This window comes from Acomys russatus, chromosome 10 (genome assembly GCF_903995435.1).
Source record: "Acomys russatus chromosome 10, mAcoRus1.1, whole genome shotgun sequence".
Classification (NCBI taxonomy): Eukaryota; Metazoa; Chordata; class Mammalia; order Rodentia; family Muridae; genus Acomys; species Acomys russatus.
Window position 1 is genome coordinate 39,446,368 of NC_067146.1, and position 22,363 is coordinate 39,468,730.

General features: G+C 35.5%; 1 protein-coding gene across 1 annotated transcript in view; it reads right to left on the reverse strand.

Moving 5' to 3' along the window:
- The window catches only part of Znf804b (zinc finger protein 804B), a 488,372-nt gene that overhangs the window by 362,328 nt on the left and 103,681 nt on the right, over window positions 1–22,363 (reverse strand). The window lies entirely within an intron of this gene.

The window sequence follows — 22,363 nt, forward strand, 5'->3', positions numbered from 1 at the left end:
ATAGAGGTTTCAGGTGGACTGAGGTTTTGTTCACTGTTTTATACTTCTTTAAAGTCCATTTAATCCTGAAAATGAGAAAGATTGCAATTTAAAGTATAATAACCTTTACAAACTATGTATCATAAATGCCATTCCTTCAATAATTAAGCATAATCTGGTCAATTTGTTAGTATTGGTGGCTTCTTTATAGTCAGGTTTATTCAAATGAGTTCATGACCTTGGCGTTGTTGACCTCAACCTTTGAAACTAAGAAAGAGTGAAGGCTATAAATATCCTGTTTTCTAGTCCTTACTGCCAGTATGTACACAGAATTAATCATTTAAGTTTTGTTTAAATATTTTTGGTAATATCCTCTATATAATTTTTATATTGCCTCAGTTTTAAAATAAAATTCATTGTGATATTTTCTGTTTTGTTTATTTGGCCTTTATAACTTAATGTTTTATTTTATACATTTCTACCTCAAATGCCACCTAAGATCATTTAAAGTTTATTATAGATATTTAATTCAGGACCTTGTACATGCTAGGCAATCATCTTTCCACTGGTCTATATCCCTAGCCCTCACAATATATTTTCACTAACATTTCTGGAAGATAATAATGCCCCCTTTCCCCTAAGGGAGACTTGGTAAGTTTTGATTGCTCTCTTGGGCTACAGATACTTATTTTCATTGAGAGTTGATTATACATTTTTCTTGGTCTTATACAGAGAGAAAATGAGGTTAGACTCAGGGATGTCTCTCTTTTCCTTTATCTTTCTTTTGTAGATATGGAGATAGGAGTTTAAAAGAAAGAAGGGGAGATAAAGAAATATAGAGGGATGATACGATAAACGGTAAATTATTGAATATACTCTTCAACCTAAGACCTTATTTGTTAGTAACAAATAAGGTTATTTTTATTCATTGGTTATAGAAAGTTGTATATTGATACAAAATAAGTTTAATTTGATACATTGGTATAGAATTCAAATTTAAGATTATTCTCCAAACACACACACACACATATGTATGTATATGTATGTATAATATATGAAGTATTGACTCATGCAACTCAATTATAATACAAAGTTTACTTCCAGTACCTTGAAAGCAGTATTGTAGGCTGTTTAGGATAAGTAAGTAATACCAGCTAATCATGATCATGTCTATTACTAGTCTATTTTTATCACTAGAATATACATCCTAGGCTTAACAGTTAGATTTGATCCTATAGATAAATAAGGTAAAATAGTTAGATAAGGTCTTCAAATTCCTCAGAGACCTACAGAATATAACATTTAAAGATGCTTTTAATGTTTTAAAGATTCTTTGACAGCAAGACAGGTTAACACCTGGTAATGCCTAGCTTACCTCAAGAAGACAATGAGCCTCAAAGAACCTCCTTACAGAGATGGCTTCAAGTTCAGCAAACCAGCCACTGAGCAAAGTGCCCTGTTTCTACCATATACACAATTCTTCCTAAAATAGGCAAGCTTGGATGCAGGCAGAGTGGACAGCCAAACTCTGCCAAGACTGTGTAAGCAAGACCTCAATAGTTTCTGCCTCACAAATATGTATGTCAGATATATTGGGACAGAAGTCTGAAGGGGATGCTCCAACATTATAGAGAGTTTTGGGTGACTGTTTAGGCAACAAAGTGTCTCTGTCATTTTTTCATTTTGGAAACGGCTAACCTGAACTTCAGGTTCACTCAGGTTTTCATCCTTCTCAAATCTCTAATGGAATTGAAGACCAAATAGTTTAGTCTTAGAATTAAACTTAGTTGTTTAGGGATTAAGATGTTTTTAGGTGTAGAGAGATGTTTTAATTTGATAGAGATGAGATGTAATACTGACTTTCATTCAGAATTTTAGACACACCAAGATAGAAAAGATGTTTTCTGCAAGGTTGCCAAATACAATTAGCCAAAACATTATGAAATAATATTTATATAATTCCTTATTGTTTAGTGGTTCTTCTTCCTGTATTTAGTTTTATTAATGTGAAATAATATAAATGTATATGCCAAAAAATAAAAACTTTAGAAAAATAGTTTTCATTTAACATGTTTTGAAATTGGATTATGTGTTGGTTTTATGTGTTTAAAACTGTATTCTCTATTATCAAATAGCTTACAAAGTCCTACAGGTGAAATGATTAAAACACACAAACTTAAAGCAAAAAAATTAAACAATTCTGTTAAATGCTATGAGAATGAAGAAGTGGGAAATGTAAGTATAACTAATCTTGAGCCAAAGTACTCCTCAGTTAAAAAAAGTAAGATTGTCCAGATAGCCGTGGACCTATTCTAAGATTTGTCCAATTAGATAACAGAGTCATGCATCTTGACACAGGAAATAAGAATAAATAAATATGTTGATGCTGAAACACACTTTACTGGCTCATTTGAATTCAAGTAATTGCAACTCATTAGAGGGGAAAGCTTGCATTGACATATTATTAGAAATAAGTTCAACTAAATTTAAATCACCCACGCTATAAAGGAGCAGTGTAGAGCTCACGTGCCAAGAAAGCCACTCAAGTTACTTGTTCAACAGAAAGTACTGATCCAGTAGACCTGCAAAAACCGAACAAAGTAAGAGGAGTTCAAGTACAAAAGGTTGTTATGGTGAGGTGAAATTGTTCTGTCTTGGTAGACCAAGGAAGAATAAAGAGGATCAAGTTTAGAGAATGAGGAGAGAAAATTCTGCTCATTAGCCAAAATCCAATTCACTTGCTCTCAATGGAAATGAGCAAAAGTCCAGAAGAGCTTAAGGTTCCCTGAATTGTTTGGCTGGATCTGATGAGATGAGGGATGCCAGTGAAGGTGACAGATGAAAATGACAAAGGCTGTCATAGAGAAAGGACATCTCCTAAGAACAGGCTAATTACAGAACATTTTTTACAAAACATTCATTCTTTTTTCCATAGACCATATTATATTAATTTTAAACACCTTTTAAATTGTATTTGTTATATTTTATGTTATATAGGGTACATTGTTTATTCTTAAAATAAATATTATTCCATAATTTGAAAAATCAATGGATTCTAAAACACCAATTTTGTAAAGATATACTAGTCAAAATTGGTATGGCATTAAAGATTTCCTGCCTAAACTCATTAAATTGAAACTAACTGCACTTATTTACTTCTAGTCAGTCAGAAGCAAAATTTTATGTAATAATTCCTATTTCAGTAACCAGGATTGCTGATCTTACCCAGGGAAAAGCACACCAATTGGTTGTCTACAGCCAAATGTTCAACCCTAAGCATGCAATGACAATCCAAAGGAAGGCATGGATTTGAAGGACAGTTAAGAGTAACAGATCCAGCCGAGCATGGTGGCGCACGCCTTTAATCCCAGCACTCAGGAGCAGAGGCACGTAGATTGCTGTGAGTTCGAGGCCAGCCTAGTCTACAAAGTGAGTCCAGGACAGGCAAGGCTATGCAGAGAAACCCTGTCTTGAAAAAAAAACAAAAACAAAAAAACAAAAAACAAACAAACAAACAAACAAAAACAAAAAAAAAAAGAAAAAGATGGAAGGCTTTAAAGGAAATAATGGGAAAAGTATAATTATAATCTCAAGAAGAAAAAAAATATTTGCATTGTGTTTCGTATAACAGAAACCATAACAGAATATGACTTTGAAAGACTTACCGTGAAAATCTGTTATACACATTTTGTAAGCTATGAAAAAATTTGCTAGTTTAGTTTTACAATTAAGGTTAGTTGTTTAAGGACCAAGATGTTTTTAGGTTTAGATAGATGTTTTAAGTTGATAATGGCAAGATATGATAAATATTGATTTACAATCAGAATTTTAGACTCACCAAGATAGAAAAGATGTTTTCTTCAAGGCTACCAAATACAAATACCCAAAACACTAAGAATGTAACAGTTATATAATTCCTGATTGTTTCATGGTTCTTCTTGTTGTAGCTAGTTTATTGTATATATGTGTAATAATATAAATGTATATACATATTACTAAAAATTATCTTCAAAAAAAGAAATATATATATATATTTCATACATGCTTCTCTCCTATCACCGTCTTCAGGCAGGGAATTCACATATGATAACCCTGGAACTTTAAATTAGAAACACATTAATTATTTTCATATTGTTCACAACAGCTAAAACCTATATTTTATTTGTGTATTCTTTAATTGTTTATTTTTTACTATCCTCAGGCTCACAAAAATATAACAAATTTTTATGTTAACAGGATGTATTTCATGTCATACATAAAATATTACATTTTATATATTACTTCTCAATCATTACTGAGTAATTGAAAATTTAATGAATATTTCATCTATGTTTTCAATATTTTAATATTACCTTTTTTCCTAAGGTAACTTACACTCTTGTTTTTCTACTTTAATGACAATATATTAATATCTTAGGTACTTAGAAACCTGAAGCAACGCCTGCATCATCTTTAATAAAGATTTCACAATATTAAAATCTCCCATTAGATTTCACAGTGACAGCTCAAATTATCAAACTTGATCTTCCATAATTACCTTCATAGAAGAAAAAGTAATATATGTAATTTTCCAAGTGCCTTTTCATTTCTATGTATGGCAGTTCCATACACCAATTTTTAGTTCCTATATTGCTGTGAAGTTTACTAAATCACAGGTCTACATTACTCCTCAAACATTGCAGAATTAATTGAGAGTTGCCAGGACTTCCATATTAGAGTGATTTGATTGATGTATCTCCCATAATCTCAGACATTTGCATATTAAATCCACAGTTGGTGGTGCTGTTCAGGGAGGCTTAGGTTGCATGCCCTTCTAGAAAAAGTCCATCACTGGGATGGGCATTGAGGTGTCAAAGGCCAGAACCATTCCCAATCTCTCTCTCTCTCTCTCTCTCTCTCTCTCTCTCTCTCTCTCTCTCTCTCTCTCTCTCTCTCCATCTATCTATCTATCTATCTCTGCTTACTGCTTTCAGTTTGAGATGTGAGACCCAAGCTCTCAGATTGCTTCTCTACTCATCATGTCTACCTGTTGCCACTCTTCCCCAACAATACAGGAATGAATTCATCTCTCTTGGACAAGTAAACTTTTCCCTCTGAGTTGCTGTGTTCATGTTGCTTTATTACAACAATATAAAAGAAACCAATACAAAAGTTTGTTCAAAGATCCTAGTCATAAATAAACATGAACAAAATTAGTTTGGGAAGGAAAGGGTTTTTCTTTCTTTTCTTCCCCCCCCCCCCCCCGAGCTGGATAACAATCCATCATGAAGTGAAGTCAGAGTAGGAACTTGATTAAGGCAGGAATCTGGAGGTGGGAACTGAAGCAAGGGCTACAAGGCACAGCTCCTTACTGGCTTTATCAGCATGGCTTCGTCAGTCTGCTTTCTTATACAATTCACCACACCACCTTTCTAGGAACGGCACCACACATAGTAACCTGCTCCCATCAATCCTTAGTTAAGAAAATGTCCCAGACCCTTGAGTACAGGCCAATCATATAGAAGCATCTTCTTCACTGAGATATCATTCCAAATGATATTACATTATTGTCAGTACTGAATCTTAACATCACACTTAATATTTCCCTTGTAAAAAACATCAGAAATTGAAGAAATAAAGAAAGAAATCAAGGAGTTTCTGAAATTCAATGAAAATGAAGAAACAACATACCCAAATTTGTGGCATACATTGAAAGCAGTGCTAAGAGGAAAATTCATAGCACTAAGTGCCTTTAAAAAGAAATTGGAAACATCGCACACAAGCATCTTAACAACACAACTGGAAGCCCTAGAAAAAAAAGAAGCAGAAACACCCAAGAGGAGTACACGCCTGGAAATAATCAAACTCAGGGCTGAAATTAACAAGTTAGAAACTAAGAAAACAGTCCAAAGAATCAACAAAACCAAAAGCTGGTTCTTTGAGAAAATCAACAAGATAGACAGACCATTAGCCAAACTAACTAAAAGGCAGAGAGACAGTATTGAAATCAACAAAATCAGAAATGAAAAGGGAGACATAACAACAGACACTGAAGAAATTCAAAGAATCATAAGATCCTACTTTGAAGGCATATATGCCACAAAATTTGAAAATCTAAGGGAAATGGACAATTTTCTTGAACAATTTCATTTGCCAAAGTTGAATGAAGAACAGATAAACAAGCTAAATAGTCCCATTTCCCCTACAGAAATAGAAGCAATCATCGATGGTCTCCCAACCAAAAAAAGCCCAGGGCCAGATGGTTTCAGTGCAGAATTCTACCAGACCTTTAAAGGCGAGCTAATACCGATACTCTTCAAGCTACTCCAAAAGATAGAAATGGATGGAAAATTACCAAATTCATTCTATGAGGCCATAGTCTCATTGATACCTAAACCTCACAAAGACTCAACAAAGAAAGAGAATTTCAGACCAATTTCTCTTATGAACATAGATGCAAAAATACTAAATAAAATACTTGCAAAACGAATACAGGAACACATCAAAGATATCATTCATCATGACCAAGTAGGCTTCATTCCAGGCATGCAGGGATGGTTTAATATACGGAAATCCATCAATGTAATCCACCATATAAACAAACTGAAAATAAAAAACCACATGATCATCTCCTGGATGCAGAGAAAGCATTTGATAAAATTCAACACCCATTCATGTTTAAAGTTTTAGAGAGATCGGGGATACAAGGCACTTTCCTCAACATAATAAAGGCTATATACAGCAAGCCAATAGCCAAAATCAAAGTAAATGGTGAGATACTCAAGGAAATTCCTCTCAAATCGGGAACAAGGCAAGGCTGCCCACTCTCTCCATATCTCTTCAATATAGTACTCGAAGTTCTAGCCAGAGCAATAAGACAACAAAAGGAGATCAAGGGTATCCAAATGGGAAAGGAGGAAGTCAAATTATCCCTCTTTGCAGATGATATGATAGTGTACATAAGTGACCCTCAAAATTCCACCAGAGAACTCCTACAGCTGATAAACACCTTCAGCAAATTGGCTGGATACAAAATTAACTCAAAAAAGTCTGTAGCCTTCCTATACACAAATGACAAGCTTGCAGAGGAGGAAATTAGGAAAACCACACCCTTCACATTAGCCACAAGCAATATAAAATATCTAGGAGTTACCCTAACTAAGCAAGTGAAGGACTTGTATGAAAAAAATTTCAAAACTCTGAAGAAAGAGATTGAAGATGACCTGAGAAGATGGCATGATCTTCCTTGCTCATGGATCGGGAGAATTAACATAGTAAAAATGGCCATCCTACCAAAAGCAATCTACAGATTCAATGCAATCCCTATCAAAATACCTACACAATTTTTTAAAGACATTGAAAATTCAATTCTGAACTTCATATGGAAAAACAAAAACCCAGAATAGCTAAAACAATCTTGTACAATAAAAGGTGCTCCGGAGGAATCTCCATACCTGATCTCAAACTGTACTATAAAGCAATAGTAATTAAAACAGCATAGTACTGGCACAGCAACAGGCTGGTTGATCAGTGGAATCGAATCGAAGACCCAGATATGAATCCACACACATATGGTCACTTGATTTTTGACAAAGAAGCCAAATCCATTCAATGGAAAAAGGATAGCATCTTCAACAAATGGTGCTGGTCTAACTGGAGGTCTATGTGTAAAAAAATGAAACTGGACCCATGTTTGTCACCTTGCACAAAACTCAAATCCAAGTGGATTAAAGACCTCAACATAAAACCAGAGACACTAAGCCACTTAGAAGAAAAATGGGAAAGAGCCTGGAACATATTGGCACAGGAGACAACTTCCTGAACAGAACACCAACGGCCCAGGCCTTAATGTCAACCATTAATAAATGGGACCTCATGAGGCTGAGAAGCTTCTGTAAGGCAGGAGACACTGTCAAGAGAACAAAGCGACAGCCTACAGACTGGGAAAAGATCTTCACCAACCCTACATCTGACAAAGGTCTAATATCCAAAATATATAAAGAACTCAAGAAATTAAACACCACCAAACCGAATAACCCAATTGAGAAATGGGGCTTGGAACTAAACAGAGAATTCTCAACAGAGGAGTATCAAATGGCTGAGAAACACTTAAAGAAATGCTCAACCTCCTTAGTCATCAGGGAAATGCAAATCAAAACAACTCTGAGATTCCATCTTACACCCATCAGAATGGCTAAGATCAAAAACTCAAGTGACACCACATGCTGGCGAGGATGTGGGAGAGAGGAACACTCCTTCATTGCTGGTGGGAATGCAAACTAGTACAGCCACTTTGGAAATCTATCTGGTGCTATATCAGAAAAATGGGAATAGGGCTTCCTCAAGATCCAGCTATCCCACTCCTTGGAATATACCCAGAAGATGCTCCAGCACACAACAAGAAAATTTGCTCAACCATGTTCATAGCAGCCTTATTCATAATAGCCAGAACATGGAAACAGCCTAAGTGTCCCTCAGTAGAAGAGTGGATAAAGAAACTGTGGTATATATACACTATGGAATACTACTCAGCTATTAAAAACAAGGAATTCCCGAAATTTGTGGATAAATGGATTGAGCTAGAAATGATCATAATGAGTGAGTTAACCCAGAAGCAGAAAGAATCAAATGGTATATACTCACTTATATCTGCATACTAGCCCAAGGGGCATGTCCCACGAAAGCCTTCACTTACCAGGAAACTGGGACAGAGGGGAAGGCATCCTATTGGGACTCTAAATGAGAGACGCATGGGAGAATAGCAAAATAAAAGGATACAGAGGGTCCTAGAAATCTACAAGTAGAACAATATGATAGGCAGATTTGGGCCCAGGGGTCCCGCTCAAACTAAGGCACCAGCCAAGGACAATACAGGAGGTAAACTTTAAACCCCTACCCAGATCTAGCCAATGGTCAGAATATTCTCCACAGTTGAGTGGAGAATGTGATACGACTTTCTCACGTACTCTGGTGCCTCACATTTGACCATGTCCCCTGGAGGGGGAGACCTGGTGGCACTCAGAGGAAGGACAGCAAGTAGCCAAGAAGAGACTTGATACCCTATGAGAATATACAGCGGAGGTAATCCCCCTCAGGAACAGTCATAGGGGAGGGGAATAATGGGAAAATGGGGGTGGGGGGGGAGGAATGGGAGGATACAAGGGATGGGATAAACATTGAGATGTAACAAGAATAAATTAATTAAAAAAATAAATAAAATAAAATAAAATAAAATAAAAAACATCAGAAATTAATGTATAATCACTATCATCAACAATAAATGTTAAAGCAAAGTATTGTAAATAAATAAAATTCCAGAGGTAATACTCTACCTTACAATGCATTCTTGAAGAATATGTGTGTGTGGTGTGTGTGTGTGTGTGTGTGTGTGTGTGGTGTGTGTGTGTGTATGTGTGTGTGTGTGTGCGTGCGCGCATGTAATGCTTTCCTTTGCAACTGGTTAGGTTAGGAGAAATGAAAAAAATGGGTATCTTGAAAAACCCATAAGATTGATGTTTTCAGCAACTCTTGCTAAATCTTTGTATCCAATAAAGCAGAAATCTAGTCTTCATTTTCAAGACCACCTTGGAACTAGACTTCTTAAGGTAGCATAGGTTGTTTTTTAAATACCACTTGTGTTTAAAAATAATTCATCAGAAAGGGAATTAAAACTTTGGGAAGGGAACAGTAGCTTCAGCAATCCATCTCCTCAAGGTTCAATTCTCACATGAAATGGCAATTTCATCATCTCTGAATTTCATCTAAGTGCACCAGGAAACATCCATTTTCAAGTCACCTGGCTTTCTGAAGGTGGTAGTTGTCTATAACCTTGAAGTCCCTGCTCTGTGGCAAGGTTTCTGCAGTCATTCTGGGATCTGATACTTCAGACCTCCAATAATGTCACATGCATGCGTTTTTCTGTTTAAGGCATTTCTTCTGTTTTATGCATCTTTTATTGTGTGTACCTATGGTATAGAACATGATGTTATGATAATGCAAATAGGTATTAAAATGGTTACCATATAAACAAAATTAACATATCCATCATCTCACAGAGTTAATCTTTTTATTTACACTTGCTCTGTCTGGCCTCAGTTGGAGGAGATACACCTAGTCCTATTGCATTTGAAGTGCCAAGATAGGTTAATATACATGTGAGGCTTCTCCTTCTCCTAGGACAAAGGGGAGATGAGGGAAGGCTGCAATCTGGATAAAGAAAATAAGTAAATTAATGAATGAAAAAAAGCAGTTAAAACTCTTTACATTCCACTCGTATGTCAAAAGCAAGGGAAAAGCCAAATCAATCTACTATTTTCAACTATGGCTGTCTTGTTGCACACTAGCTATTTAGACTACCTCATGCTACCCAGCCACTCCTTTATTTATGATCTTCATCTCCTCCACCACACCCATCTTTTCTTTGCTATCAAAGCATCACCATTTAAAATTACTAGATCAATTCAATTGTCTTTACCTATCAGCTCACTGACATATTTCCAAAACTCAGGTTAACTTGGATAACTGTGCCAAGTTTGTCTGGTTTTGTTGCCCGATTCTCCTCCCAATTCAAGAATGGGAAGGTTCTTGCTTACAACTGACTTACAGTGCCCATGTCATCAAGGCCTGAAGATGTTTCTTGATTTAAAGATATAACTCATGCAGTCTTTTATCTTCAAGCCACACATTTTCTAATAACTAAAATAATTATTTGAAAGAAGTTAAAATCTTACATTGTCAAAATTAGAATTTATACGTATGAAGAATTTTTAAAAGGTCATATGTTTGGGCTTATGGTGTTTTTTTTACTTGTCTTTGTTTTCCTTCTCTATTGAAGGGAGAGATGGCATTTAAAAATAGAAGAATTTCTACCAACTGAAACAGAAAGTCAGCTTAGGTTATATTGAAAGTGTCATCAAGACTCAATGCCCAGTGGTCATCCCTACATACACATACATATTAGGAACACCAAAGGGACCCAGCAGATGTCATGTATAGGTGAAATGTCTCATATCTATCTAGATATAAAATCTCTCACATATATGAGAGAGAAAAACATAGGACGCAAGGGGAGTTGGAGGTAGACGGGGAAGAATTATATAAATATAGAATTCATATATGCCATTTAAAAATAAAATATTTAAAAAGATTAAAGAATCTTGATTACCCACATCCTAATTTTGAGCTGAGTAGACACTAGTTTCCCCAAAGTGATAGGGCTTTGCTGAGACCTGAGGGTCTGAAAAGGGAGCCCTAAGATAGGCATATCTTGTGTAAAATAAAGTGTAGAGGTTTGCTGAGCCTTGAAGGCATAAAGAATATACATGTGCTGGACATAAGCCCCCTACACACATGTAGCAGATATGTGGCTTTGTTAGCATGTGGGTCCCCTAACAATGGGAGGAAGAGCTGTCGCTGGCTCTGATGTGTGCCTTTAGATCTGGCTGCTTTGTCTGGTCTTGGTGGGAAAGGATGTGCTTAGTCATGCTGGGACTTGAGATGCCAAGATGGGTTGGTACACATGGGGTTTTAGCTTTCTCTGAGGAGAAAAGGAGGGCAGAGTGTGGGCATGAGGGTGGGACTGGGTGGAGAGTGAGGAGAGGCCTGGGATCAGGTTGTAAAGTGAGTAAATAAGCTAATGGAAAAAAATATATTAATTTTTCTCTCGTTCTTACTCAAACTTTTAGAATTTCAATATGGTTATGGCACAGATAATCTAGTTATAAAAATACAGAAACTTAAAAAAAAAAAAAAAAGTAGAGTCCAGGATAAGTATGTCTAATGTGGAAGAGAAGAGACAATAGTAAAGGCCAATGATCATTAAAACAAATGCCATCCTTTGGTATTTTAGTAACATCAGTGTTATTTTCCAAGGAACTATGACAAAATCTTTCAAAACTGTTTGTAAACCAGGTATTAACAGCACTATGTGGTTTTGCTTTTAATTCTTATTAAGAATTTCTGTTATACAAACATAGAGTCAAAGATAAACACATTGGATATTTTAGACATTCTATTTCTCTTGAATGTGAGGTTAGTGAACTTAGGATAGGAGATTAATATGTTGATATGATATGACATCTTCAAAAGGTGTTTCTTCTCACTCTGCTTTAAAAAAAATAACAACAAAAAAATTGGTGTGCTTGTAATAAAAGTCCTAGACTTCAATCACCAAAATGAGATTTTTTTTTCCTCTTCTACGGGGAATGGATACTAAGAAAGCTTTTGATTCTTTTTCAAACCAGCATTTCAAAGGCTCTTTGCTGACTGAAATCTAGATTTGGTTTAGCAGATTCTACCACTGAGTTCAAAGACAGTTCTAAATTTGACCCCATATGTTTTCCTGTCTTTAGATACGCTGTAAAGCATGTGAGATTAATGGAAAACATGAATAAAAAAGGTCTCAAGTCCTGAAAACATCATAAAAGCAACCAGTCTGTTGAAATCGGCAGTGGTTGCTCATGGTGTGAGTCAAATGAAGTTCCAGTCACTCTATACTGACAGATGAAATATTATTTGGTGTTTGTGCAGGAGTATGCACTTACATGTTTAAAAATATGCTTCGTACAGCTCCAACTGTTTCAGTCTCCATGCCTTCTATTCATCATAAAATGAAGTAAACCTTTTCCTACCCTCAATACCAAATAAAAATCTACAGGGATGTCTACAATTTCAGATCATATTGGTATATGTCCCCACGTGGACAATGTAGCTTTGTTCCATCTCTATGAAAAAGTTTCCTACTTATTATAAGGTTTAATTTATAAAGTAAATACAGTAAAAACAAACAACTAGTAAATAAATAAAAACAGGATCCTTGTAGGTTTCTAGGACCCTCTGGATCCTTCTACTTTGCCATTCTCCCATGTTTCTCTCATCTAGAGTCCCAGTTAGATGCTCTCCCCTCTGTCCCAGTTTCCTAGTAAGTGAAGACTTTCTTGGGGCTGCCCCTTGGGCTAGTGTGCACATACAAGTGAGTATATACCATTTGACTCTTCCTGCTTCTGGGTAACTCACTCATTATGATCATTTCTAGTTCAATCCATTTGTCCACAAATTTTGGGAATTCCTTGTTCAAACTATGGGACCAGCCAAGGACAATACATGCAGAAAACTTCAAACCCCTACCCAGATCTAGCCAATGAACAGGACATTCTCCACAGTTGAGGGGAGAGTGGAATCTGACTTTCACACATCTCCCCGGGATGGGGAGACCTGGTGGCACTCAGAGGAAGGATATCAGGCTACCAAGAAGAAACTTGATACCCTATGAGCATATACAGGGGGAGGAAGTCCCCCTTAGTCACAGTCATAAGGGAGGGGAATAAGGGGAAAATGAGAGGGAGGGAGGAATGGGAGGATACAAGGAATGGGATAACCATTGAGATGTGATATGAATAAATTAATAAAATAAAAAATAAGGATCCAGTTCTTTATGTGAATTACACACAGTGATTTTGTGAATGTGATTTCTTATCGACACTGTCATGCTATTGCAGCTAACGTCAGGTATCCAGGGCAGCACCAATAGTCTAATCAGTGGGTAGCAATTACAATTGGCTATTCTGAACAAAGATATCATATGAAATTTCCATGTTACTATGAAAGATCCAAGAGCATGAATACATAATGGGAAGCATCCTATACAAATCCATCTTGTTGAGGTGTATTGAGGCTACTTGCAAGAGAAAAGTTGACTAAAGCCTGTTTCACCATTGGGGAATACCCTTTTAGCCTTATTTCCTAAGCATGTACAAAATTGAGGTCACATTTAAAGACTCAAAATAAAAGAATTACTAAGTGATACAGCATCTTCCTGCTAAGAAAGAAGAAGTTTAGTGTCTGTATCCAATCAGCTAGATAACCTCCTTGCTATTAATACTAAATCCTTAGACATAGGTCAAACTATTACAGTTACCTATATTTCCTAGTACAACACAAGCTAATCTGATGCCCATGTAGTCTGTCAACTCTTGCTGAGTTAATGATTTACATCCTCATTGTATAAAGAACCAGTTTCTTAGGGCAACAATGTCTGTGATGTTGGTGTTTAAATCAAAAGTAGCCCAGTGACAAAGCCAAAAGAAACTCCAGCAATGGGTTAGTACTGAATAGCTCTTTTTTAAGATATATAAATCTGCTAAAATTACCAAAGAAAGACATATCTTAGAAAGAACTAATGTTGTAAAGTAGTACATTTAAAAAATGGTGATTCAAAAACATGGAACCAGAGAGATTATGCCTTAAATGCTTCATGTCTCCTGATCAAATAAGTTTTCAAGATGTAACACAGTAGGTCATATGGAATTTGAAGGGTACAAGAAAGTATTCATCTATTAATAGAAGTAAATGGGAAATTTACAATATGATTCCCATTAAATTCTTCTTTAATTTCTATCGCAAAATAAACAAGGACATTTTGATACATCACAAAGTCAGTGGAATTATAAATTCACACAAGTTTGATCTGTGTTCTCTACCCTTGTTGTTTCTAGACTTTGGTATTTGGAAAAGGTTTATTTAAAATAAATTTAAGATGATACTATATTTTTTTTGGTTTTATTTTATACTATGTCATTCATTTAGTTCCCTAATGTGGAGTCTGCTTCAGTATCAACACAATGTACCAAAAAGATACAACAAACAAATAAGGATGGGTTGTAATCACATGGCTAATAAAAACCAACCTTTCCTAAAATTACAATAGTCACATGAAGCTGGACGTTTGGCACATACCATAACACTAGCACTTGTTATGCAGAGGCAGCCAGAAATACACTAATCTCTCTGAGTCTGAGGCTCACTTAGTCTACATAGCAAGTTTCAGGAGAGTCGAGGTTGTGTAGAGAGATCCTGTCTAGCACATGAAGTTTATGACTACAAAATCAAACTGGCCAAAAGAAACCTTTGAGTTAAAAAAGTATAAAATAAATTACTTCAAACACTCCTACTAGTAAATGAATGATTTATAAATTATAAGAGACTGTGCATATATAATGAAACATATAATCAGTCTAATTATAGAGCATGGGAATACCTATACAGGACTTGAGCACTGGTTAAAATGTCTGTTTTACTGTAGGCCTTACTGTGTTTTATTATTTTAATGGTATGTCTAAAAATATCTACTACATGTCATATGTAATGTTGTTTAGGATAGAGAGAGCTAAAAACACTAAAGAAATCAAACCTAGATTAGGACAACTACTGGTGTTGATGTCACACAGCAATATCTTCCACATGGCTTTTACTATTATTTGTCTTCTAGCCTTCATGTCTCACTCAGTCTCATATCAGATCCTAGAAGTGAGACTACTTGGCACTGTGGGTCAAAAAGCATGTTTTGGCCCCTGCATTCACAAAATGCGATGCGTGGCCAACAAGGGAAGCTGCGAACTGAAGTTTCCACAAAAGCCATCCATACCTAGAGTGGGGATTCTCCAGAATGATTGAAAGGTTAGAACTTCATGACTGTAGAATGCCACACAAATATATATGTTCAGTCCCTTCAACCGCTATGTATTGCCTACCTCTATCTTTGAGATAATATCCTACTGATACTCAGATAAATCTTTTGGAATGCATTCTGAGCATATAACTAGCTTCTATGAACCAAAATATAATGTTATTTGATTGTATCTAAAACACATAGCAGAGCTTTTCCACCTTTCTTGTGTCATTTATATCAAATTTTTTTTTACAAATGTCTTTACTTATGGCTTTGTTTTTCTGATTAAAAACATCCATGCGAGCCGGGCATGGTGGCGCATGCCTTTAATCCCAGCACTCGGGAGGCAGAGGCAGGCGGATCGCTGTGAGTTCGAGGCCAGCCTGGTCTACAAAGTGAGTCCAGGATGGCCAAGGCTACAAAGAGAAACTCTGTCTCGAAAAACAAAAAAACAAAAACAAAAACAAAAAATCCATGCAACTCTTTTTACACTAAAACCCATCATTGAAGGTAACCTGAGTCAATGTTCTGGGTTCATTGTCACTTCATATGTCATCTGGAATAAACATCTTCATTTCCTTTAAAATTATATGATAATTTTACAAATTGTTTTCATGAAGCATATGAAAAACTCCAGGGCATTCATTACAGTCATGCATAGTAACTCAGTAGCAAGAATCCACTGTGTTTCTGTGACATCTAGGATAGGTCAAGGACAGGGATCCAGGCAGATTCAATGATGCACTGCAATGTGTTTATATATGTTTTAAATGAAGAGTCAGCAAAAACTTCCTAGAATATAAACCACTTTGAAATATATCAGAAATGGTCAAGTACATATGACAGCAGAAAAACATAAAATCTTAAGAAACAAGATATTAAGAAATTTGAAATACCACGGCATATCATGTTTAAGACACTGAGAATCTCAGAATGAGTTCTATTGAAAGAAGAGAGAAAAATAAGACAGAAACTTGAAGGTGAATTATAGGCCAGAGAAATTTCTTGTTTTTATTCATTTACTTATTTGTAGGTTCAATTCATGCCTGAGAGGAAACTGAGAAGAAACTCAACTCTGGTTTTCAGTGTTCACTCACCATTTTTACACTATTTCTCAAAGCACATTAGCTTGTCATGCCATTGACCCAAGGCTACTATCCATTTCTTCCACCACAGCTGCTACTACCAATATGGACCTTGTGACACTTTAGCCTGAGATAAACACTGTGACTTTGAATCTTCTCATCACTTTTGTCTTGATGAAGAATAGACATGAAAGCTACAAGCATTGATATCAACAATGACAATTAATGGGAAATGAGATGAAACATATAATTTACTTTCTCATTACTCTTTGTGATAAATACTCCAAAGGCAAGGTGTTGAGCCAATAGCCAATGGATGCTTTAGGAAGCCAGCTGGATGACATTACCACAATTTGTTTCTTATACTCCTCTTGTCACATCTCACTTCCCTAAGATCAAAACAACTCTTTTTATTAACCAGGTCAACAATTAAATCATTGTGACTCAGATTCTCTTTCTTAGTAAACCTTGATCATGATAAAAAAAATAGAAGCCATAGCATATAAAACCACAATATGGAGGGACATTTGCTTGTGTTATGGACACGTACAGGTGTTGTTCCAAATGATTACACTGGCAGAAAACAACAAGGCAGAGTTTTAAAGTAGGGTTGTGTTCAATGAGCTACAGGGATAAAAGAAACAGGTTCTTGCACTCTATTAGGGGCAACAAGTACAGGATAATCATTTTTAATTAAAAGACCTGGGGGCTTCCTTTCTGAATGGCATGCTTCAGGACAAGTATGCTGAACTTTGATTCTCTCTGACAGCTGTGTAGCTTGATTAATCCCTTAGCAATACTATCACAGTTGGAACAACATCTCCTCATGAATCCTTCTCTGACACTGAACTAAATATTCTACTTATCTCCAATCATCATTTATGTCATGTTCCACCAAATCACTTTTATTTCATGTTGGAAAACTGTGACTATATGACTTTTTAAATTATTGATGTGTTGTCTATTCACTGCCATTAAATTTTAAGCTCTGTTAGAAGGAAAAAGAGCATCATGTGAAAGTGTTTCAAAATAAGAAAGAATCTATAAACTAAGACTAAAGGTTAAGTGATTCCAGTATAGGTAATAGAGACAACTTATTCTGGAAGATAAGGGAAGAGTTCCATTAAGAATGGTCTTTTAGACTCACCTCCTCCTTGAGATAAATAAATTTTAAGGAAGTCAAGGACAGAATGGGTAGGGCATCACAACATCTATAGAGTGAGAAGAGAATATGAAATGAAAAAGCACTGAAATGAAATACAGTGAGATCAAGAAGCATGAATCTGGTTGAAAAGGCACAGATAACTGCAGCAAGACATTTCGCCATTGGTAGATGGAGTTAAAGAAATGGCAAGATCAGATTCAAAGTACTTCACCTACAGGAAGAAGGTGATATGGAGTGATGAGTGAGACCATTTTGTTGATCCTGGTGTGAGATGGTGAAAGAATGGGAAAGTAATGGGAACAAAACTAAAGCTGGAGTATAGGAAAAATTTAGTGGTATAATGGATTAGTAGGTAAATGAGAAAAGACTGAAAAACATTGACAAAGTAAACATACAAAACTTACTAACAAGAAAAGTCTGGTTCCAGAGTGGGTACCTACTGGATACAAGGGACCAAGTAAGACCAGTTCCTGGCAGTAACATTTTCAGGAGATCTTTCATTTGAAATAATACTACAAATGTAAGCATTAATTCAGACTAAGACCTAGAAGAAATTGTTAGTATAGTGAAAATCTGTCAGAGAATATGAGCATCAAAGATTTTAGGAATCACAGTAGAAAACATAGTAGATACCCCTTGTTAGAGATTGTAATAAGCCCAACAAAATGAAAGTAGGGAAATGGTGTCGTGCCTGGTGAATATAAGATATTAAGTACTTCACATATGTACTGAATGCTTTGAAATTAGGTATTAACTGGTATCAGATCCAGTCAGATCTTTTATCAATTGTGACATCCAAGTCCACTCACCATGCACCATTTTCTCCTGCTGAAAGCCTCCTGACTCCACTTTCCTTTAATTCCCTAGAAATATTTTGAAGGTGATGAGATAATGTCTTGTGTATGACCACTGTTTACAACGGTAACTATGAAAGCTGCAAGCCTATTATTTTCATTTGCCCTGTGAGATATTTCTCCTTCAGTAGACCAGGATTTCTTGAAGGAAAGGACCTTTTATCACTCACCACTGTACGTCTGACACATAAAACAAAACGGGGAGTTTTCTAGTACACTGATATCCATTGACAGAAGGAAGAAACTGAAAACATAAAAATTGTGCACTTCCAACTTAGGCAGTCAGCACATAGCAGGCTCAACTAGTGTGATTCTGCAGCAGGAACAATAACAAAAGTGTTATTTTACAACTGAAATAGGAAACACAAAGCGGTCCCGGCTTAACAAATATTTTCATTAGTTCTAATCCTGTTCACTCTCCCTCCTACTATTCTACATGGATCCCATTGCCTTCTTCCCCTACTCTGTGTCATTTTCCACCCCATTCAAGGTCAATCTGTGGAGCCTAAACATAAAAGTGTGACATAGGCTACACTTTTAAAAGTAGCTGACACCCCTGTCCCAACAGCTAAGAATTGTCAGTAATGCCTTGGCTAAGGCTGGGAAAATATTACTTAACAAATCCTTTAATATTTTTTTAAACTGCCATGCAAAGATTAAAATCATAAAGTAAGGTCATGCCTGTGAAGCCTTCATATGGAGGGTTTGGAGAACTTGGAGAGGCTCTGTTTAAGATGATCTAAATATATTCATTCTTTGCATCATGCATTAACTAAGATAACTTTTAAATAGCTCATTTTGTATTTGTCATATTTTCATATGTATATTTTTTCTATTCTCATTTCCTCTTCACTTAACTTTTGGTAATATAATTCTTCACTAAAAACAGTCCAAATATTTCAATCCCATTTTCATAAATATGGAAAGTAGATTCTCATAATTTAGAATACAAAACAAAGTTACTATGAATCTTAAGTTACTTCCTTTGATCCAATTAAGGATAATATTTATTTCTTGCTAGAAATAATAAAAGTTTTACTATAGGCAGAAAGTTCCAAACATGGTTTTACTACTCATTGGGGTATACACAATAATATTCAATAAGTTCATCTCAATTCACTTTTTATATCAACAGTATACATACCAATTATTAAAACTTTAAAGAAAGGAGGAATGTACTCCAACATCAAGCAAACAACTGAAAATTTAAAATATTAGAGTTGCCAAATGTTACATATAAAACACAAGAGCAATTCTATATAAATTTTTATTTGCGCAAAGAAAAATGAGTTAATTTCAACATTTCATCTATAATATTGTTTATTGTATTAAGCTAAAGTTACATGCAATGGATCAACAGGATGTTCTGTCAGTTTAAATGTGATTTTTAGATAGAAGAATTGTTTTAGACATTTTATTTAGAGGAACAGAATCAAAGAGATATATAGCTATAGATAGATAGATAGATAGATAGATAGATAGATAGATATGCAAATTGTATTAAGTGAACTTTAAAATAACTAAGGCTACAATACTCATGAGAGGTGGAGAACCCGTACAATGTTTCTGAATCTGGGTGCCTAAATAGTCAGAGTAGTCTCAGAACAGTTGTCTGCACTGGATAGCAAAGATCCATCTTGACTCAGTGCACAGGGTAGGATCCCTCAGTATCCCAATTAATAATGGAAACCATGAAATTACTGGAGAGCCACTGATCCTCTTTCACCTTGAAAGCTTAGCCACACAGGTTCTGATATCAGCAAGGCAAACAGAAACAGCACCAGCAAGAAGAGGGCAGATCAACTGAGGCAGAAAAAGGGATGGCCAAGAGAGTAAAGGGCTAGAATAAACTTCCCTTTGAAATACTCTTTATATCTAGACTAATACCTGAAGGTCCCTCCCTCAGTTGACATGGGCCTTTCCACATCAATCAACACAACTGGGACATGTCTTCCTCTCAGCAGGGAGCTTCATCAGAAGGAATATCCCCGTGGTCTTGATTGACGTGGAAGCTCTCTGCTTAGGTGATTTTAATTTGTTGCAAGCTCGCATTAAAACCAAGCAATGGAACTGAGGGAGGAGAAGAATATGATCAAAATATACTTAAATTTAAAATTTTCTTTAAATAATAAAAAAACCTGACAATGAAAAGAAAAATAAATAAAACCAATCAAAGTATTAGCAAAGCATAGTTAGTATATCCAAAGTTCGTGCTATAAGCATATAATAAACTACGGCTTATAAAAACATACAAAAGACAAATAAAAAATAGTCCAATATAAATTGTATATTAACTCATTGATTTTTCCAGAGACATATGCGTGAAGTATTTTACACGCACAGATTAAGTATCGTCCACATGCAGGTACACCCAGGGTGAGAAGAATGCATTCAATATTACTCTTCACTTTATTGACGAAGTGTGTTGCTTGAATATAAGCCAAGTAAAATCTATTGCTCACTGCACAAAGAAGCCCAATAATAAGACAAATGTATACCTTAATAACTATATTAAATTTTAATGCTTTCATAATGCTGCTCATTTTTATGCCCATTATTTTCTTCCTATACATCCAGGGAATGCTTATACGCTTTCCCATTAATAACATTCCAACTCAAGCTGTTTTATGTCTGAAATCACTGCTCAAAACACATCTACCTTATAGCTGTAGAACCAGAGGAACAAAAAGGAGTCAGAAAATATCGGCATCATTAGGTCCATAATTGTTGCAGTTATGTTCTCTAAAATGCAGAATGTTAATGGTTATTTTCAAAATCATTATTCTTTGTAGCATAACGGGACTTTCTATGTTGCAATGTCTTTAAAACTCTTTTAAAGTACATCATATCGATCTTAATTTTAATACAACATAATCCATTATGGCCTTTCTGTGAATGATTGTTTTTCATGGCTACTTGCCACAAAGTACATCTGCATTTTTATTTCATCCAAAGATTTCTGAGATCATATTTTATCACACGACTTATCAGCATTCATTAAAATTTTTTCTAATTTTTGTCTTCTATAAACTATTCATTACATTTGATTTTGTGTCCTATTCTTTCTGATACCATTGACTCCATAAAAAGCAGTTAGCTGTAATTTCATGAAAGAATTATAATCTCATTTCTACCTTCAGATTTAAAGTTATGTGCATGTTCGTATTTTCTTCAAAGCTCCTTTTTTTTTTTTCTTGCTTGTTTGTTTGAGGGAAGGTTTTACTATGTGAAATATCAGGCTGACCTGGAACTCACCAAGTAGGCCAGAATGTCCTCAAATGCAAAATCTTCCTGTGCTAGGCTTCCTGGTGCTAAAACTATACTTGTGTAAAACCAAGTTTGAAAATTTGCCTTCTATTCTTTGCAAAGAATGATAGAAAAACTAATTGAAATCATACTGGGGAAAAAAACCGCAACAAGGAAGGTAAATTGATTGTATACTATCAATCTGTAAAATTCCATGCAAGTAGATTATTTAGATCTCTGTGGAATCTACCTCTTAAGGAAATTACATAGGAAGAGGAGTAGATGAGCATCGATTAAGAAATCCAGTACTTAATCCCAGGATTCAGGAGGGTGAAGCTAGGTGATGCATTTTAAATAATTGTGTGCTGTTCAGCAAGCACTTATCTCAAAAAGAAAAAAGTATACAGAAAACCAAAATGACCACACATACATACACTAATCACACACACACACGCACACACACACACACACACACACACACAAATATGCATGCACATACACACACTTGGAGGGAGGGAGAAGGAGTTGGGGGGATGGAGAGATTGTAGTCTACACTATTTTCTAAGTGCGTGAAATTAGAAAAATGGCAACTTCAACTGAGTCTCTGACT